Source organism: Podarcis filfolensis, assembly GCF_964270895.1.
Source record: "Podarcis filfolensis genome assembly, chromosome: 7".
Lineage (NCBI taxonomy): Eukaryota > Metazoa > Chordata > Lepidosauria > Squamata > Lacertidae > Podarcis > Podarcis filfolensis.
In genome coordinates this window covers 19,511,509-19,529,339 of record NC_139603.1, presented here as the reverse complement: position 1 = coordinate 19,529,339, position 17,831 = coordinate 19,511,509, and the positions used below count along the sequence as shown (strand labels likewise).

General features: G+C 41.1%; 1 long non-coding RNA gene across 1 annotated transcript; it reads right to left on the bottom strand.

Moving 5' to 3' along the window:
* Positions 1-7,176: 7,176 nt before the first annotated feature.
* LOC310767248 lies at positions 7,177-10,550 on the bottom strand. The gene is made up of 4 exons (XR_014550796.1): positions 10,481-10,550; positions 9,741-9,895; positions 8,736-8,780; positions 7,177-7,466 (listed from the first exon to the last, which is right to left on the bottom strand). It is a non-coding gene; the product is annotated as an uncharacterized lncRNA (long non-coding RNA).
* Positions 10,551-17,831: the final 7,281 nt, after the last annotated feature.

The window sequence follows — 17,831 nt, the reverse complement described above, 5'->3', positions numbered from 1 at the left end:
TTGAAGGTCTGCTTTAATGGGGTGGGGGGATGAAATGCAGAGGGCCAGCAGTTATTTCCAAAATGGACTGTGATTACGTCCCAATCCAATTCATTCAAAAGCTCTCTTTTCTCCTGGATTGGCAACTGGGGGTACTACTCAGGGAGCTGGATTTGTCTCTGGCATCATACAGTAGCTCCAGGGTAGCCAACATGTTGCTTTCCAAATGTTGTGAACTGAAACTTCCATCACGCCTGACAATTGGCAATGTTGGATGGGACTGATGGGAACTTCAGTCCACAACATCTGGGGGAGGGTATCATGTGGACCACCCCCGTAGTATGTAATCATTGTTATATATTACATGCCTAAATCTAGCAGAGAGAGCTGGCATGGCAATGCATGAATCTGTCTACTTCTGTTTCAGTTTTCAGCCCCATGGCTGAAAGGGAAACCTATAATGTAAAGTAAACACAAACCTTTGCACAATCTCTCATCTCTTACTACTTTTTATAGTTTTGAAGCCTATGGCTTGCAAGGCAATCATTCTATCAAGACCAAATGCCTTTTGGAAGCAAGGTCTATTCTCCTTGAGTTTTTATTATGAGAGAGGCCTTTTAGAAAGATATAGATCTTTGATTAATGTTGTTAGAATGTTGTGTTTTATTCCTGCGACATATAAAAATACTTTGCAGCCCTGCAGAATCCTACCCCCTCCTCCCTTCTTGAAGGCTGTATGTCCGAAACTGTTTTGAGAAGTAGGTATGTGAACAATATCTCAAGAGTTCAAATTTTCTGCTGAAGACAAAAGTAAAATATTGGTCACTGAACCTTCCACAAATCAGCTTTTATGTCCTATTTAAAATGTAGCTAAGCACACTTGAAAGGCAGCCCTATATAGGGAAAATTTTAATGCCTGATGTTTTACAATTTTTTTATATGTGCTGTAAGCCACCCAGAATGGCTGGGGAAACCCAAACAGTTGTGTTGGGTATAAATTATTTATTGTTGTTGTTGTTGTTGTTGTTGTTGTTGTTGCTTTAATGAATTAGTGCAATCTCATTTATGCATACTGAAAAATCAGCCTTAGGCACTGTGTATAATGGGTCTCATTCCCAAGTAGGTCTGTTAAAACCTGGGTAGATGAAATTTCTGTTACTCTGTGGCAGCAGTGGGGAAAAGAATCTCATCAGTGGAACAGATATTTATCACCCCTTTGCCTTCTGGGTAGCCCTGCTCATCTGTCAATCACCTATCGTCACAATGTCAGGTGAGGTGGCACTTCAAAATATCCACCGTCATGGGGAATTCAAAGCATCATACAGGGCTTGCAAAGAACCTGGCATGGTGCTTTGGAGTGATGCTGATTGGCTTGTTGTCAGAACTTCAAACCACGGAACAAGACTCTTTGCCAGCCCCTTTGTAGGGTAGCCGATCCCACAGATCTGCTAAGCACTGCCTTCAATTCCCACTTTCTGCTAGGATCAGCTGTGCTATGGAGCTTTCAGCAGCAAAGACGATCCCAACGGGCTTGCCCTCACTGCCAGTCACCTGATTGACACCAAGCCTCCCTTGCCAACGCACAAAATCAGGACTACGTGTTAAGGCTCCCAGTTGCCCATTGGCAATTGCATCTCCACCTGCCTCTCACCTGATACCAGATGTGACATCAGATGTGACACAGGTGAGCATAGTTTTGAGGGAAAATGCCTCATAGACAAAACTAGAACCCTTGTAGAACTAATTTAGGCTCACCAGCCAGACGTTGACCAACTCCCTGGTCCAAACAGTCCACAGACTACTATTCCCATGGAACAATGTGATAAACCTCCCCTTTACTTCAATAACCGGGATTCAACACTGATGAAACATGTTGGCAGCACCAATCTAGGTTCTGTGCTTGGAATTGATCACTTTTAAACCTGAGTCTTTGGAGCCCCACCCAAAGGACAGCTGCATCTCATTCAGGTTGCCTGAGGGATTTGGTCTACTCAGAGGAGTAGCTTGTTCCTGGGTATCCCTTTACTACTGAGATCTTGCTCCACTTGCATTCCTTAGGACTCAATGGTCGCTCAACGTCCACCTCTGATTCCTGTGTCCTGTGGCAAAAGTTGAGTTGCCATAACCATAGGTAAAGGTACACCTGACCATTAGGTCCAGTCGTGACCAACTCTGGGGTTGTGCGCTCATCTCACTCTATAGGCCGAGGGAGCCGGCATTTGTCCGCAGACAGCTTCCGGTTCATGTGGCCAGCATGACGAAGCCGCTTCTGGCAAACTAGAGCAGCGCACGGAAACGCCGTTTACCTTCCCGCCGGAGCAGTACCAATTTATCTACTTGCACTTTGACGTGCTTTCGAACTGCTAGGTTGGCAGGAGCACGGACCGAGCAACGGGAGCTCACCCCGTCGCAGGGATTCAAACTGCCGACCTTCTGATCAGCAAGTCCTAGGCTCTGTGGTTTAACCCACAGCGCTACCCGTGTCCCTTGCCATAACTGTGAAAGGCCCTAAATCACCTTGCTCTGCCTCTCAGTCTGCTGGGATGGATTATTTCTCTGTGATGTTTGCCTTGGGGAGCTCCAGGTCCTCCTTCGAAGAGGATTCCTCCAGTGGGGGCATAACAGAATACGTAGGAAAAGGCACACCTTCAGGCATACGAGGCAATGTCATTTAGGGATTTAGATGCTATAGGCAGCACCTTGAAATGAGCTATTTCAGATAAATGAGGCAGGTGTGTTATGCTCCTTCTGGCCTGCTCTAGCTGGGAGATGACCGGTATAACGCTGTACCAAGTGCAGCTTCCAAAACATCATACAGTGGTACCTCGGGTTACATACGCTTCAGGTTACAGATTCTGCTAACCCAGAAATAGTACCTCGGGTTAAGAACTTGGCTTCAGGATGAGAACAGAAAACATGCTCCAGCGGCGCGGCAGCAGCAGGAGGCCCCATTAGCTAAAGTGGTGCTTCAGGTTAAGAACAGTTTCAGGTTAAGAACAGACCTCTGGAATGAATTAAATACTTAACCCGAGGTACCACTGTAAAGGGCAGCTCAATGTAACAGCACATTGCGGAAAACCAAATGGGTGACATTCACTGCATTTGTGCACCAGATTAAATTGCATTTGCTCATGGGCGCTGTATATTTTGGAGAATCGTTTTGTATTGCATATAAAAGTACCTGTAAATGAAAGCCTATTTTGGTGCTGCCATGTGAATTAAACTGCTTTATATTGTAACCCACCACCCCAATCTCCCAGGGGTTCCAGGGGCACCAGGCTTCCTTACCCAGGGTTTGTGTTTTCTTTTGGACAATTATGTGCAGGTGGTGTCTTTATGATATTTCTTTTATTTACCCTTATATACATACAGCCTGAGCATACTGTGGGGAGGCTCCCATCTTTCCTGTGTTGTTCAGCTGACTGGGGAACAGCTGAGAGTGGGGAAAGGCAGGTGTGGCGATCACACAGGGTCCCTGGACGTTTGACGGTCTATTGATCCCTGTGCCACCACTGTGATTGCTTTCTTCGCTGCCACCAACCCGTTTCTCTCGGGTGCACACGGAGTCCAGACAGTTGTTAACATTAACAAATAATCAAGTTTATTTTTATAAGCATGAACAAGTTTAAGGTTTCAGTTAATTTTTCTTGTCAGTTCCTTAATCTTAGTTTCTATGCCGACCTATACATTCCTAACAACTTCAGACTGATTATCCCAACTATCTATCTGACTCCACCTAACAGTTCCTCTCACTCTCTTACAACACAACTCGACCAACCCACAGACTTATCCTCCCTCTTCCTTCTCCAACTCTCAACTGACTTCCACACAACTGCAATCCTAACTCTAACTCCTCCCCTTGGGTTCCCACTGGCCAGTCACTTCACACTCATTTAACCCTTTCCTTATGACCCACCTAGGAGGCAAACGCCACAGGAGGCTGGACAGTAAAAGAAAGAAATATAAAGTTCTTGAAGCAAGGAGACTTTCTCAGTCCTACCTGGAGATGGCAGGGATTGAACCTGGGAGTGTCTGCCTGCCCTTCACCCCTTGCTGGCGTGGATATGTTGCACCAGTGCTGGAGGAAGGAAAAAAACTTAAACGTGATACAGGAGAGTTCCCAAAAATAGACCAAAGTCAATTGTATTTCATCCAGCAGAGCTTTACTTGCTACTGAAGGCAAATGAGCACAATGGTCACAAATCCAGTACATTCAGGATTGGCACAGCCCGTAAAAACAGTTGCAGCCCCTACAAAAACTTATAAACTTATAACCAGACTATACCTTAACACTAAGCATACTATGTACAGAACACCACACCAGAAGGAAGAGAGATAGAAAGAGAAAGAAAGTAAATCCCAGGCTCCTTCTGGCCTATATATATATATATATATATATATATATATATATGGGAAGAGATAAGAGAACCAGTTCAAACCAGCTGTACTCAGCTTCCAAAAGGTATAACCCAAACAGTCATGAAGTTTCTTCCATACAGAGAAGCTTCCAGAACCCTCTTGAATTCATCAGAAAAGGAAAGATCCCTACACATCAGATCAATACTTTCTGCATTAAGAAATGCAAACTGGCAGGATGAAGGATAGGACCATGACTGCATGTAGAAGTCTGGTTTTTACTGTTCCAAAGCGAAAGTCTACGCACGTTTGTTTCGGCCCTACACACCAGTGCCATGTGGCCCTTGAAAGGTTGTTGTGAAAGGTACATGTCCCTTGAGCTGATAAAGTTTTCCCACACTGAGCTAGAGGCAGATACTTCACTTCTGTTCTCTTCCTCTCCCCCTGGAAATTTTTTCCCCCATTATCCATAATTGAGCTTCCTTTCCTCTTGAGTGGGCAGGTCTATTTGTTGTTATTCCAATGTGAAAATGCCCCCCCACATTCTTTTAATATCAGAGTAAATGTTAGTAAAGATCAGTGAGTCTCAGTGCTGAAGTCTGCCTAAATTATCACCTCTCAAATCGGAATTGTCCTAGGGAATCTACAAGACCCCCTGTGAGATTTTAAATACCATGTAATGGACATTATTACTCCCCTTGTCTCAAGTGCCTGTTTATTAGGGATGGGATATAACTGAGACAGTTAGTATCATTAAAGAAATGACCCAATGTCATTTCTTTCAAAAGTAGATATTAACTGTCCATGAAATAAATGGATGGAGATGAAATTAGCAATGTTGATGGAATAATGGCATGGCTGTTAGCATGATTTTAATTTAAATCAAAGCATAATCACAACATTTACTTTTCTCCTGATCAAACGGCTTTATGAGTAGAAAATAAGGGGAGTCCGGGCAACATAGTTTTGACATTACATCTAGTCCATTTTCAATTAAGTTATGAACTGAGCCCGAGAATTTGAAACTTTTCAGTTACATTTCAGCTTCAAAACATTTGCGTTTTCCAAGTAACATCCTGAACTGGCTTGGCAGCTAAACAGAACATCTTGTTTAAATTGATTATTCATATTATCCACAATATCCATAAAACTTCATAACTATGTGAGCTAGATTGCTCTTAGAACCGAGTTAAAGTTCCTCACATTGTTCATAGAAATGTTGGTCAGTGCTGAAAAATGCCACCCCTTTCTAGAAATTTTCTAGCACTTTATCTGAAAAGCTTTTGCTTTCCCATTTAGGTTGCTTCTGTTTGTCCTTATTTACAGTTCTCATTGCCCTCAGGGATGACATCACCTAGCCTTGAGATGAAAATTATTCCCTTGCCAAAGACTACATTCCTTCAGTGAAATGACATCCCAGTAGTGGGCAGATCCAGGTCAAAAGTTGGCAGGACCACTCCGCTCTCTCTCTCTCTCTCTCTCTCTCTCTCTCTCACACACACACACACACACACACACACCAAAGTTGCTGCTCTTCTCTGCTGGATCTGCTGAGGACCAGATCCAACCCCAGGTTGGAGGTTCTTCATCTCTGATATGGCAAAATATGTTTGGCTAGATTGTTCCACATCACCTTAAATGCTTGGTGGCATCAGCACATCAAATGTAGTATTAAGACATTGCTCTGTTCATTCCACAATCTCTCATTTGGGGATATCAACAATTGGACTGATTCAGGAACAAGTAGCAGCCAGGGAAACAACGACACCATAAAATATGTTTTAAAAAAGGTTGATAATAGTACAAATTGTGTGTGTTTGAGGGCAGGAATCCTATCCCATAAAGTTGTCTGTTTTAACATGAAAATCAGAACTAGAAAAGCTGGTGATTAATTATGGCTGAAAACTAATAGCTTTCCTTATGCTAGTTAATGTAAGCTGGAATATGAGCCCAGAACCAAAGCCAATGATTTATTCTGATTTTCACAGGTCGTTTCCCAGAACTGCGAATTTAGCATTATTATATAATCTTTGTATTAATTTTCACAAAAAAGAAAAACAAAATTGTTGCATTAAAGAAAAAAAACCCCATAAACTGAAACGTTTAAAACAACTATATAAACAATTGATTTTAAATCCACATTCTGAGATTACTTTAATCCTGTGACTTCCCTCCCCTCCCTCTCCTGGTTCCTTTGTATTATCTTCATTTATGCATGTCAATAAAATCGTTATCTCTAATTACCTCCAAGTTTACACATTATATATAACATTACAAGAGTTGTTTTTTTTTAATCCTGCTAATGTATTAACTTGCATACATTGTTTTTGTAAATATAGCATATTATTATGTTGACCTCTGGGTTGGCACAATGTTACAGACTATGTTCACACAATCAATATCCATGATTCTCAACTGAAGTAAATTCTGTGTAGATAAGCCTGCTCTCCTTTCTCCCTCTTTCTTATAATCCTTTTATTATATCCCTACCCTGGACTAAGTTATGTTCAGTCTGAGTGTGACTTGGCCAATTGCCACCCTATGCATTCTGATAAAAAAGAAAGCTGTGAAAGAATAATTAAATTATGATTACAGTTACAAGCCTATACAATGTTTCCGGAGATGGGAATAAATTCCATTGAACTCAATGGATCTTAATTATGAGTAGACATGACCCATTGGGTTGCATGACAGATTGTAATTCTCCAAAGAGGGTGCTTACAACTTCATGGAAGAAAATGTATAGGGACTTTTAAAAAAAGGAAGTCTGGTTTGAATTTCACTTCACTTGGAAGCTTTTCTTCACACATTATAGAAGTGAAAATGGAAAAAAGTGTGACACAGCAGGAAAACCATCCGGCTAGAGAAAGAGGTCTGTGGGAACTCAAAAGCTCACATACTGTGCTGTGAAAATTCATTGGCTATAATAAAGGTATTTTACTGAATTTAACTGGAAATAATAAGCACTGAGGTACACGATGAAACATACAATAAATATTGTGTGGAGAGGGGTGGCTCAAAAGACCCTGATAAATCAAACAGAAATTGAAGCATTAACATCCTGAGAACCTCCAGGCATGAAGGAATGTTCTGCCAATTGCTTCACTTCTTATTATTTGAAGTACTATCCACTGAAAGAAAAATCGTAAGTGGTGACAGTTAGAGGATGAATGGCGGCTAACAGATAGAGGCTGAATCCTGACAAGACAGAAGTACTTGGGGGTGGGCTAGTGTGGAGGACTCCTTGGTCCTGAATGGGGGAACTGTGCCCCTGAAGAACCAGGTGCACAGCCTGGGAGTCATTTTGGACTCATAGTTGTCCATGAAGGTGCAGGTCAATTCTGTGTCCAGGGCAGCTGTCTACCAGCTCCATCTGGTACACAGGGTGAGACCCTACCTGCCCGCAGACTGTCTCGCCAGAGTGGTGCATGCTCTAGTCATCTCCCTCTTGGACTATTGCAATGTGCTCTGTGTGGGGCTACCTTTGAAGGTGACCCGGAAACTACAATTAATCCAGAATGCGGCAGCTAGACTGGTGACTGGGAGTGGCTCTCGAGACCATATAACACTGGTTTTGAAAGACCTACATTGGCTTCCGGTATGTTTCCGAGCACAATTCAAAGTGTTGGTGCTGACCTATAATGCCCTAAATGGCCTTGGCCCAGTATACTTGAAGGAGCATCTCCACCTCCATCGTTCAGCCCGGACACTGAGGTCCAGTGCCGAGGGCCTTCTGGAGGTTTCCTCACTGCAAGAAGTAAGGTTAAAGGGAACCAGGCAGAGAGCTTCTCGGTAGTGGCACCTGCACTGTGGAATGCCCTCCCATCAGAAGTCAAAGAAATAAACAACTATCTGACTTTTAGAAGATATCTGAAGGCAGCCCTGTTTAGGGAAGTTTTTAATGACTGATGTTTTATCACTATACATATATATATATATTCTGTTGGAAGCCACCAAGATGGGTGGGATATAAATAATAAATTATTATTGTTGTTGTTGTTGTTGTTGTTGTTATTGTTGATATTGTTGGTATTATTATTATTCCTTCTTAGCAGCCATTGCAGGATACCTCTCTCTACGACACAACTCAACATTCCTAAGAATTAAGGAATATGAAAAAAAATATGCAGTTGAAAACATTGACAATAAGACCCATGTAGGTGATGGGGGGCAGAGTCTAGACATTCAGAGGAATCTGTAAATATGGGTATTTATTTTGCGTTGTTCTAACTCTGCATTTGTAAAACCAAATAAAACATATTTTCCAAAAAAGAGAGAAAAGAACCTGGGATCTTCTGCAATCCAAGATAATCTTTTTTCCACTATGCTACAGGCTACAGCCATTCTCTTCCTCATTACATATAGATTTTTGCAAACATAGGATGTGCAGTAAATCCTACCTGAGAGTCTTGGTGACAGACAGTCAGGTGAATTCCACTGCGCTGCTAGAAAGAGAAAATTCAAGACTAGGATCCTCAGCTTGTTTGCTGTCTGTGGTAGCTAAGCTTAGGCTTGCCATATATCAAGAAAATTCCTGACAAGCAGGGCTTAATTTCATATATATATATATATATATATATATATATATATATATATATATAGGGGTACTCTCATTTTCCTATTCATACTGCCCCTCAGTGAGGCCAAACAGATTCACAAAATGTTTAGAGGTGCCCCCAGAAAAAAGCACTGCTGACAAGTCCTGGTTTTCGGGTGTAAATAATGGTGTCAGGGGGAATTTTTTATGGCTACAAGATGGAAATAGCAGTGGAAACAGCTCAAAAAGCTTAAAATCACTAGTTTTGTGGTTTCCTAAAAAGAAGTTCAACAATTTTGGGGTCTTCCTAAAAAGAGCTTTTCGGTTGTCAGGAATTTTACTTTTTGAAATATGGCAACCTAGCTAAGCTTGAGGATAGCTGCTAACTGACTCGTACCCCCTCTGCTGGCTTTCTTATACAACAACATTTTGAGATGGGTGTTGTTGTTTTTTCTTAAGAAGAAAAGATGTTATTTGTAATTAGAATATATCTTCTAAAATATACAGGAAATATCAATGACTTCCCTTCTTCTCTTTCCATGATTCATTTTGCATAACATAAATTCCTGCATATTTTACATAAACACGAAACCATTCACTATTCCATTGTTACATCCATCAAAACTTTTTTACACTGTTGAATTTATCTTAATTCTGCCAATGTTTTCAAGTGTACACTATCTCTCCTCATATATTCAATAAACATTTTCCAATCTTCTTTAAATGTATGTTCTTCTTGTCCTCTTATTCTTTATGTTAGGTCCTTGGGCAAGGTGTTAGAAGTTGGCAGATTAGGATTTAGCAATCTGCAAATCTTTTAACTTTGATAATGCTGATACAGCTCCCAAATAAACCTATTTACACTCACCAGTTATGAAGATCCATCCTGACGTTGTTCAGACTCTGTCTGACTGTTAACTGTTCCTCACTTTTTGATCATTTGAGCTTATCTTGTTTGTGACATCATGGATGACATCAGAATGCCATGTTTGCTTTCAACCTAGGCTACTGCCTCCATGCCAGCTGCAGGGACCAGTAAATGTAGGTAACTCAGTCTGACTATACAGCAATGTTTGTTTTTGCTCTTGCAACTTTCCCCCAATAGTAAAGTTAGCATACTTCCAAATAAATCTATTTATCATCACTTGTTACAAAGATTCATCCTGATTGCCTTCATACTCAATTTCGCAACCCATCCATGTGACTTTCTTCTCATGTCAAAACAGCATTGCCCCAAAGAGGGTGAAAAATACCCAAACAGTCACATTTCAAATTACTATTTTCTGGCGGCAGCAGGGAATGCAGACGGTATAAAATGGCCCTGTAATACGAGGCTGCCATCACAGTACAAAAGTGGATGAGTTGCACTATGATGAACCTAAATCTAAAACATAGCTCTCTGCAAAAGGACGATGAAGTTAAATCAGTCCGTTGGACAAATATCAAAATCCACAGTCAAACAATACTTTCATTAGGAACAAGCAACATGTCACAGAAAGCAATATTGTGAATCAGCCCAAACAAACATGCATAAGGCTAACTCTTTGATTAACAAGGCATTCAGAAAGCATAAACTTTCCAAGCCGCTATAAAACTACTTATCATCACCTGCTATGAAAATCCATTTTCATAGGGCTCGGTCATAATGTTAGCTCTCTCACATTGCAAAGGCTTGGAGCTCATCCTGCTTGTGACATCATAATGTCATGTTTACATTGTTGTGAGGGCATCTCCATGCCAACCAACTACTGCAGCCAATAAACCTCTCTAATGCTCAGCCCAACAGTCCAGTAAGTTCATTTTAAAAATCTCCCTCATATCCAGAGCCTGAAGGAGAGTTCTGTATACCTGGAATCCCAATTCCCCTTTCAAAACAACCAGTTGATCCTGTGAAAGTTTTCGTTTCACCTGCTGTTTGTATTGATGCTGAATTGTTAGTGCATGTCAACATTTTAATTGAGCTCTCCGCCAGCACCCAAGGCTGTGTTTATTATATATGTTAAATCATATATACTATGATATATGACATGGATATATGGGTACACAGGTGGTGCTGTGGTCTAAACCACTGAGCCTCTTGGGCTTGCCGACTGGAATGTCGGTGGTTCGAATCCCTGTGACAGAGTGAGCTCCCGTTGCTCTGTCCCAGCTTCTGCCAACCTAGCAGTTCGAAAGCACGCCAGTGCAATAAATAGGTACCGCTGTGGCAGGAAGGTAAATGGCATTTCTGTGCACTCTGGTTACCATCATAGTGTCCTGTTGTGCCAGAAGCGATTTAGTCATGCTAGCCACATGACCCGGAAAGTTGTCTGTGAATAAACACCAGCTCCCTCAGCCTGAAAGCAAGATGAGTGCCGCAACCCCATAATCGCCTTTGACTGGACTTAAACGTCCAGGGGTCCTTTACCTTTTTATATGTGAAATCAGGACTGTTTTCCCTGCACACATCTCTTTACACTTGAATCAAACCTTGTTTGCTATTTATCGCTCACCCCACAAGTCTGGAGAGATCATTTTGGAGCTTCGCACAAGCCCTTTTTTGTTTCAAGCTCCCTGAACCTGAATAACTTGGTGTCATCCACATACTTGGGCAGCTTTTTCTCCGGCCCCTATTCCCACAGTTCAAGTTTTAGGAACAAGTTTAAAAGTGTCATTTCACACAATGGGCAATAGATACAGGACATAATATAGATTTGAAGTTCACAGCATGTTATTCCTTGAAAGAGAACTACCTGAAAATGATTTACAGATGGTATTTAACTCCGAGTAGACTTGCTAAGATGTATAAGGCTGAATCAGTTAAGTGCTGGAGATGCAAAGAGGCTGAGGGTATGTTCTTTCATATGTGGTGGATTTGTAAAAGGGTAAAAGAGTATTGGGAAATAATTTATAATGAATTGGGAAAAAAATGTTTAAAGGTACTTAAAAAAAAGAGAGAGTCCTTTTTGTTGGAGATAATTCAGACTGAAATTCCCAGGTGTCGAAAAAGGTTATTTATGTATATGTTTAAAGAAGATTGGAAAATGTTTAAAGAATATATGGGAGAAAATTGTGTGCATTTGAAAACGTTGGCAGCATTAAGATAAACCCAACAGTGTAAATAAGTTATGATGGATGTAAAAATGGACTACTGAATGGTTTAGTTTATATAAAATATTCAGGGATTTATGATATGCAAAATGAACCATGGAAGGTCAAGAAGGGAAGTCATTGATATTTTAAGGTTGTTCAAATGAATATTCTAAAATGTAAAATAGTAAAACTTAATAAAAATTAGACAGTGTCTAATTTTACAATGATTTCGGCCACCAGTATATTTTCCACAGGACCACCAACGTGTTGAATTACATTTCCCTGATTATTATTATTATTATTTATATAAAAAAGAATATATCTGATTGTTGCAAAGTTTAGCATTTAATATGAGCATTTAATATTCCTTCTCCCTGCTTGGAATCTGTTACGAAGACCAGTAGGTGGTGCTGTAGGAGTGACCTTGAGTCAGATATTTTCAAAGATCAGTGGATTCACATAGTTTATTTTACTGTTCAGGAAAGCTGTACTTTTAATGCTTGCTTTTGGTGTGTGTGTGTGTGTGTGTGTGCGTGCGTGCGTGCAGGGGATGTTTGTCAGGTTGTAATTTGATTTATTCTTTTAACAGTTGTGTTGTTTATGTGGACCTGCTTTTTCTTGATTTTAAAGCTTCAGCATTAGGCGGCCAATATAAATGAGAATTATAATTACTATTTCCTCCGTCTTCAACATGTTCCCACCACTAGTGTTTGAAGCCTAGTACACATGTTAGCTGCAGTCCATCTGTATCCTGTATCTTCTTGAGAAACACACCCATGCTCTACTTGTGTGAGAACTGTAGATTCAGGCTGATTCCACCCATATTTCAAAATATTGCTGATCATTTTTTAGAGGCATGTTTGAATTCTGAACAAGTGCCCTTAACTATGTTGATTTTTTCTTCTTCTTTTTTGCAATTTAGGTTTGCATCCAATGCTAGTCCTGCTCAGAGTAGATGCAATAAAATTAATGAACATAACTAACTTACATCCAGTAATTTAAATGGATTTTGAGTATATATTTTGTGATTCTATATTTTGATTTTTTTTCTGTGAACCTATCAGGGGCTGGACTGAGGAGGAATGGTGGGAGCTGCCACCGGCCTTTTTCTGAACCTTCCCAACAGCAGAAGGACAGTATTGATTTAGAACAGTGGTTTGCAGAGGGGCATAGTCTAGAGGGCAGAAGCTGGAAAATACTGGGTGAGGAACAGCAATAAGAGGAAGGACCAGGAGAGAGATAGCTGGCAGATTCAGTGTCCTTGGACAGCATTCCTGACCCCCTCCCCCCTTAGCCTAAGACTAGAAGGGCTCAGAAAGCGTTAGAACAGGAAGCACAACAGCAACAAGCTCAGATTACCCAACATAGAGCTACGCATTCCTTTGTTTCTTGCTCTGATTATTAAATCACTTATCTGGTAAGAACTCTCTTTTCATTTGATCTGTTTATTTACTGCCACCGGGGCAGGGATCTGATTCCCCAAAGCCTGACAAAACCGCTCTGAGACTTCTGGGTATAGGGTTGTATATAAATTCTAATCATCATCGTCATCATTTGCCCTGAGTAAAACCTAGGTGGCTAGAACCCTTAGGCATCAATCCTGTACACACTTTACTGGGAGTGAGGTGCATGTAATTCAATGGGGCTTACTTCTAAGTCATGATACATGAATAGTCTTCAGTTCATCCTAGAGCAGTTTTTTTTTAATTCTGCTGTGAACTTGCATCCTTTAAAAAAAAAAAAGCCCCACAAGCTTTAAAATATACTTGTGATATTCTGGGTCAACAGCCTGTTTTGATTCACCATCTTGCAGCTCCTCGTCTACTGGAAATTCCTTATCAAGAGAAATAAAAGTTTGATGATGCATTTCGGTTCTCCCCTCCGTAGCCCAAGATACAGAAATGCTAAGCTCAGTGGTAGAGCAACTGTTTTTTATGCAAAAGGTCGAGATCTAGCCCCCAGGCATCTCCAAGCAGGGCCAGGAGAGATCCCTGCCCAAAACCCTTTGCAGATAATACTGAGCTGGATGGATCAATGGTTGGACTTCCTGTGTTCTAAATGTTCAGGCTGAGTTATCACTCTCCTCTCAACAACTGTGTGAATTATATTAGTGTCAGGCTTCAGAGAATCCAGCCCGCCCCCCCCCCCCCCAAGCCGGTTGCCAAGAATGGATAAGACAAGGAAATTCTTACCAATGCGTTTTATTCAATATTCACACGGAGAGGCTTATAAATGCAGCCTCCTTCAATAATGGTGTTGCTCTGAGTGAAATCCCACGCCCTTCGTCTCTTCTATTATACATCATCCCTATGGTGGCTGATCTGTGCCTTCTGCCTCTGAGCTTTCTGCTCTCCTACTTTCAATACCTGCCAGGTTCTGGGAGGGTGGGGGTCTTAAATGCTTTATCATTATTATTTTTTTATTATTCAACTTATACACCACCCTATACCTGGAGGTCTCAGGGCGGTTCACAACAAGACCACAAGGTATAAAATCAAAACAAAAGCAGTAACCCAATAACCCCCTCCCCCAAAGTCACATTCAAAAAGGGTGTTGGATGTCAATCAGATCAACCAAAACAATTTTTTTTTTCTTCCAGTAGCACCTTAAAGACCAACTAAGTTAGTTCTTGGTATGAGCTTTCGTGTGCATGCACACTTCTTCAGATACACAGAATCTGCATGCACACGAAAGCTCATACCAAGAACTAACTTAGTTGGTCTTTAAGGTGCTACTGGAAGAAAAAAATTTTTTGTTTTGACTATGGCAGACCAACACGGCTACCTATCTGTAACTAGATCAACCAAAGACCTGGTTGAAAAGGAACGTTTTTGCCTGGCACCTAAAGGTGTATAATGAAGGAACCAGGCAAACTTCCCTGGGTGTTGTCTGGACCTCTCGAAGAGGAGGCACACAAAGAAGGCCCTCAGATTATGATCTTGGGGTCTGGGTAGGTTCATATGGAAAGAGGCAGTCCTTGAGGTATTGCGGTCCTGAGCCATTTAAGGCTTTATAGGTCAAAACCAGCACTTTGAATTGGGCCCAGAAACTAACTGGTAGCCAGTGCAGTTGGACCAGGATCAGTGTAATATGCTCAAACCATCTTGCTCCGGTGAGCAACCTGGCTGTTGAATTCTGCAGCAGCTGAAGTTTCCGAGCCGTCTTCAGAGGCAGCCCTACGTATAATGCATTGCACTAAACTAACCCTGAATGTACCAGAGCATTGACAACAGTCCAGATAGGGGCGTAGCTGGGTCACCAGCCAAAGCTGATGGAAGGCACTCCGGGACACTGAGTCTGCCAGCTGTCTCTCCCCGGGTGCTTCTTCTTCTTCCTGCTCCACTCCCATTATTTCCCAGCTTTCCCCCTCATCTGCCTCTGAGCTGTGACCTCCCGCAAACCACTGTTGTCAATCTATACTGTCTTCCTGTTCTCTGGAAGGGTCAGGCTGGGGAGGCGGTCTCTACCATTGCTCCTCTGCCCAGTCCCTGACTATTAGGCTGAACATAAAGTAATGTTCATGACTGATTTGAACTTGCCCCTGCATATGAAAAACAGGTGCTGGGAACCCTACTCTGGCTCGAACCTGTCTGGGTGGGGAAGGAAAACCAGCAGATAAATAAATGCAGCTCCTCCTCCAAAACAGCTGATTGGAGGGATTCCAATTATGGCTACAGGGCTATGACTCCAAGACCATTTTGTCCTTGTGATTTGCTATCCAGTTAGTGATATGTACATAGGTGTCTTGTCCTTCATCCATTCATTATGTGCAATCATTTCTTTGAACATTCATTATGTGCAATCGTTTCGTTCAACATTCTTTTTTTCAGCAAAAGTGAATGTTTTTGCTAACGTTCAGGGAAAAAGGAAGAGAGCAAAATGCCACGGACTGCAGCATTCCTTTAAACAACCACCTCTTAATTACTGTTCCTGATTAGTATGCAGGGCACACATTAAATAAGCTTTCATTTAATCCTTTTCATGCTATTGTTGGCTTTGACCCGCAGAGTCGTATTGATAATTCAGTTAATCTCCTTATTTGGAGAGATTATCTAATTAATTGACAGCTTGCTGCTGAAAACAAATACCAAAATGCTTTGTGACCACAAAGTCACCTAACCCCACCCCTCACAAAACTCATATCTACATTTTGACCAGGGTGAAGAAAATGCAAATGTGTCGATTCTGCCTGTAGTTGGTCTTAATCAAATCTGAATAATTTTGCTAAAGTCAGATCAAGCACACAAACCTTCTCAAGTGTGATTGGGGGGGATGTGGAAGATTTGCAAATGTTTTTGAATTGGGGCAGGCAGGCAGGCAGTTAGCTGTTGTGTTGGAGAATATGTTTGCTGCCCAAAGACATAGGAGAATTGGAGAATATGTTTGCTGCCCAAAGAGCATGAGCAGATAGAATCAGAAACGTCTTTTACCACTTTTGTAACCAAGGTCAGTGTGGTATTTTCCTCAAAAGGAATGAATTTGAGCCATTTACTTATACTGGGAAAATTACTAAAGGAGGGATGAACTCTATCCCATGTCTTGGTGATCTCTTAGGTTTTTTCTATGCTCAATTGTGCATATATATTTAGTTCTTCACGTTAATTTACAAAGAAGAAGATAAAGGGGATCCTGAAAATTCAGCAGCATTTTAGTTAGAATTTCACCTAATATGCAGTTTTGTATGCAACTTTGTCCAATACGTTGGTTTTTGAACTGCTAGGATCTCAAACGTTTTGGCTCCCAAAGGCCACAAACCTGGAAGTGTTCTGGTTTGCGAGCTATTTTTAGAAGCCAAATGTCCGATGCGGCTTCTGCGCTTCCAATTGAGTGCAGGAAGCTCCTGCAGCCAATTGGAAGCCATGCCTTGGTTTTCAGAAGTCTAATGGACTTCCGAAATGGATTACATTTGAGAACCAAAGTATGACTATATAGCACATTTTTGCAAAGCATGTTCTGCTGACATAATGCATCTAGGTACATTATTTTCGCGCACACACACACACACACACACACACATATATATATACACACACACACACACACACACCACACACACACATGTACACTGGACAAATGTATTGCAAAATTCAGAGAAATGTGAATGTCAAAGAATGGCTGTTTCAATTTGCATATTCTTTCAGAAATAGTGAATTAGGTAGGCTTGAAATGCAAACTGGATCAAATGTCTCCCCCTTCCTGGTTGAAATTCATAGATCAGTTGTGTAAAACTCCTTTTACGTTATTGGCAAATGTGCCCTTTCCATTTTTAATATAAATAAAATTTCCTCCCATGTTATGTCTCTGGTTCGTTTACATTGATAACTCCACATGTGAAAAGTTAGGGTTTATCACATTCAGTAAGTATAAGCTGGACTTGAAATTTAACATTTAAACTTCTCTTCATAAACCTCAAAACCTTGCCACTACTGGTTGAAATCACAACCTTTATTGCCAGTCACATTTTTATGTTCATGGACCAATGAAAAGATATACTCATCATTTACAGTACACAGTCATTTCAGTGCTTTACTTATTACATAATGGACTCCCATTTCACATTGCTGTTTTTGGTTTATGTATTTGCCACTCCGCCACAAGGTGATAGCCAGAATGAATGGTAGGCTATCTGTAGAGACATGGATTCTGTATTTTTTATTTCAGATCGCAATTCTTTGAAGCACAAAGCAGCAATTTTTTAAATATATATATACAGTAGCAGAATGGAGAGCTTTTTCTCCGCTTTCTGGCGATGTATAATCAAATGCTGTGAACAGATCAATGCTACCTGCGTAGTACATCACTAAGCAGAAAATGGAAAATCCAGGGTGGAACTTGATGCTACAAAAAGCAAGGAGATACCACTAAAAATGGCATCATTCCTCTCCTC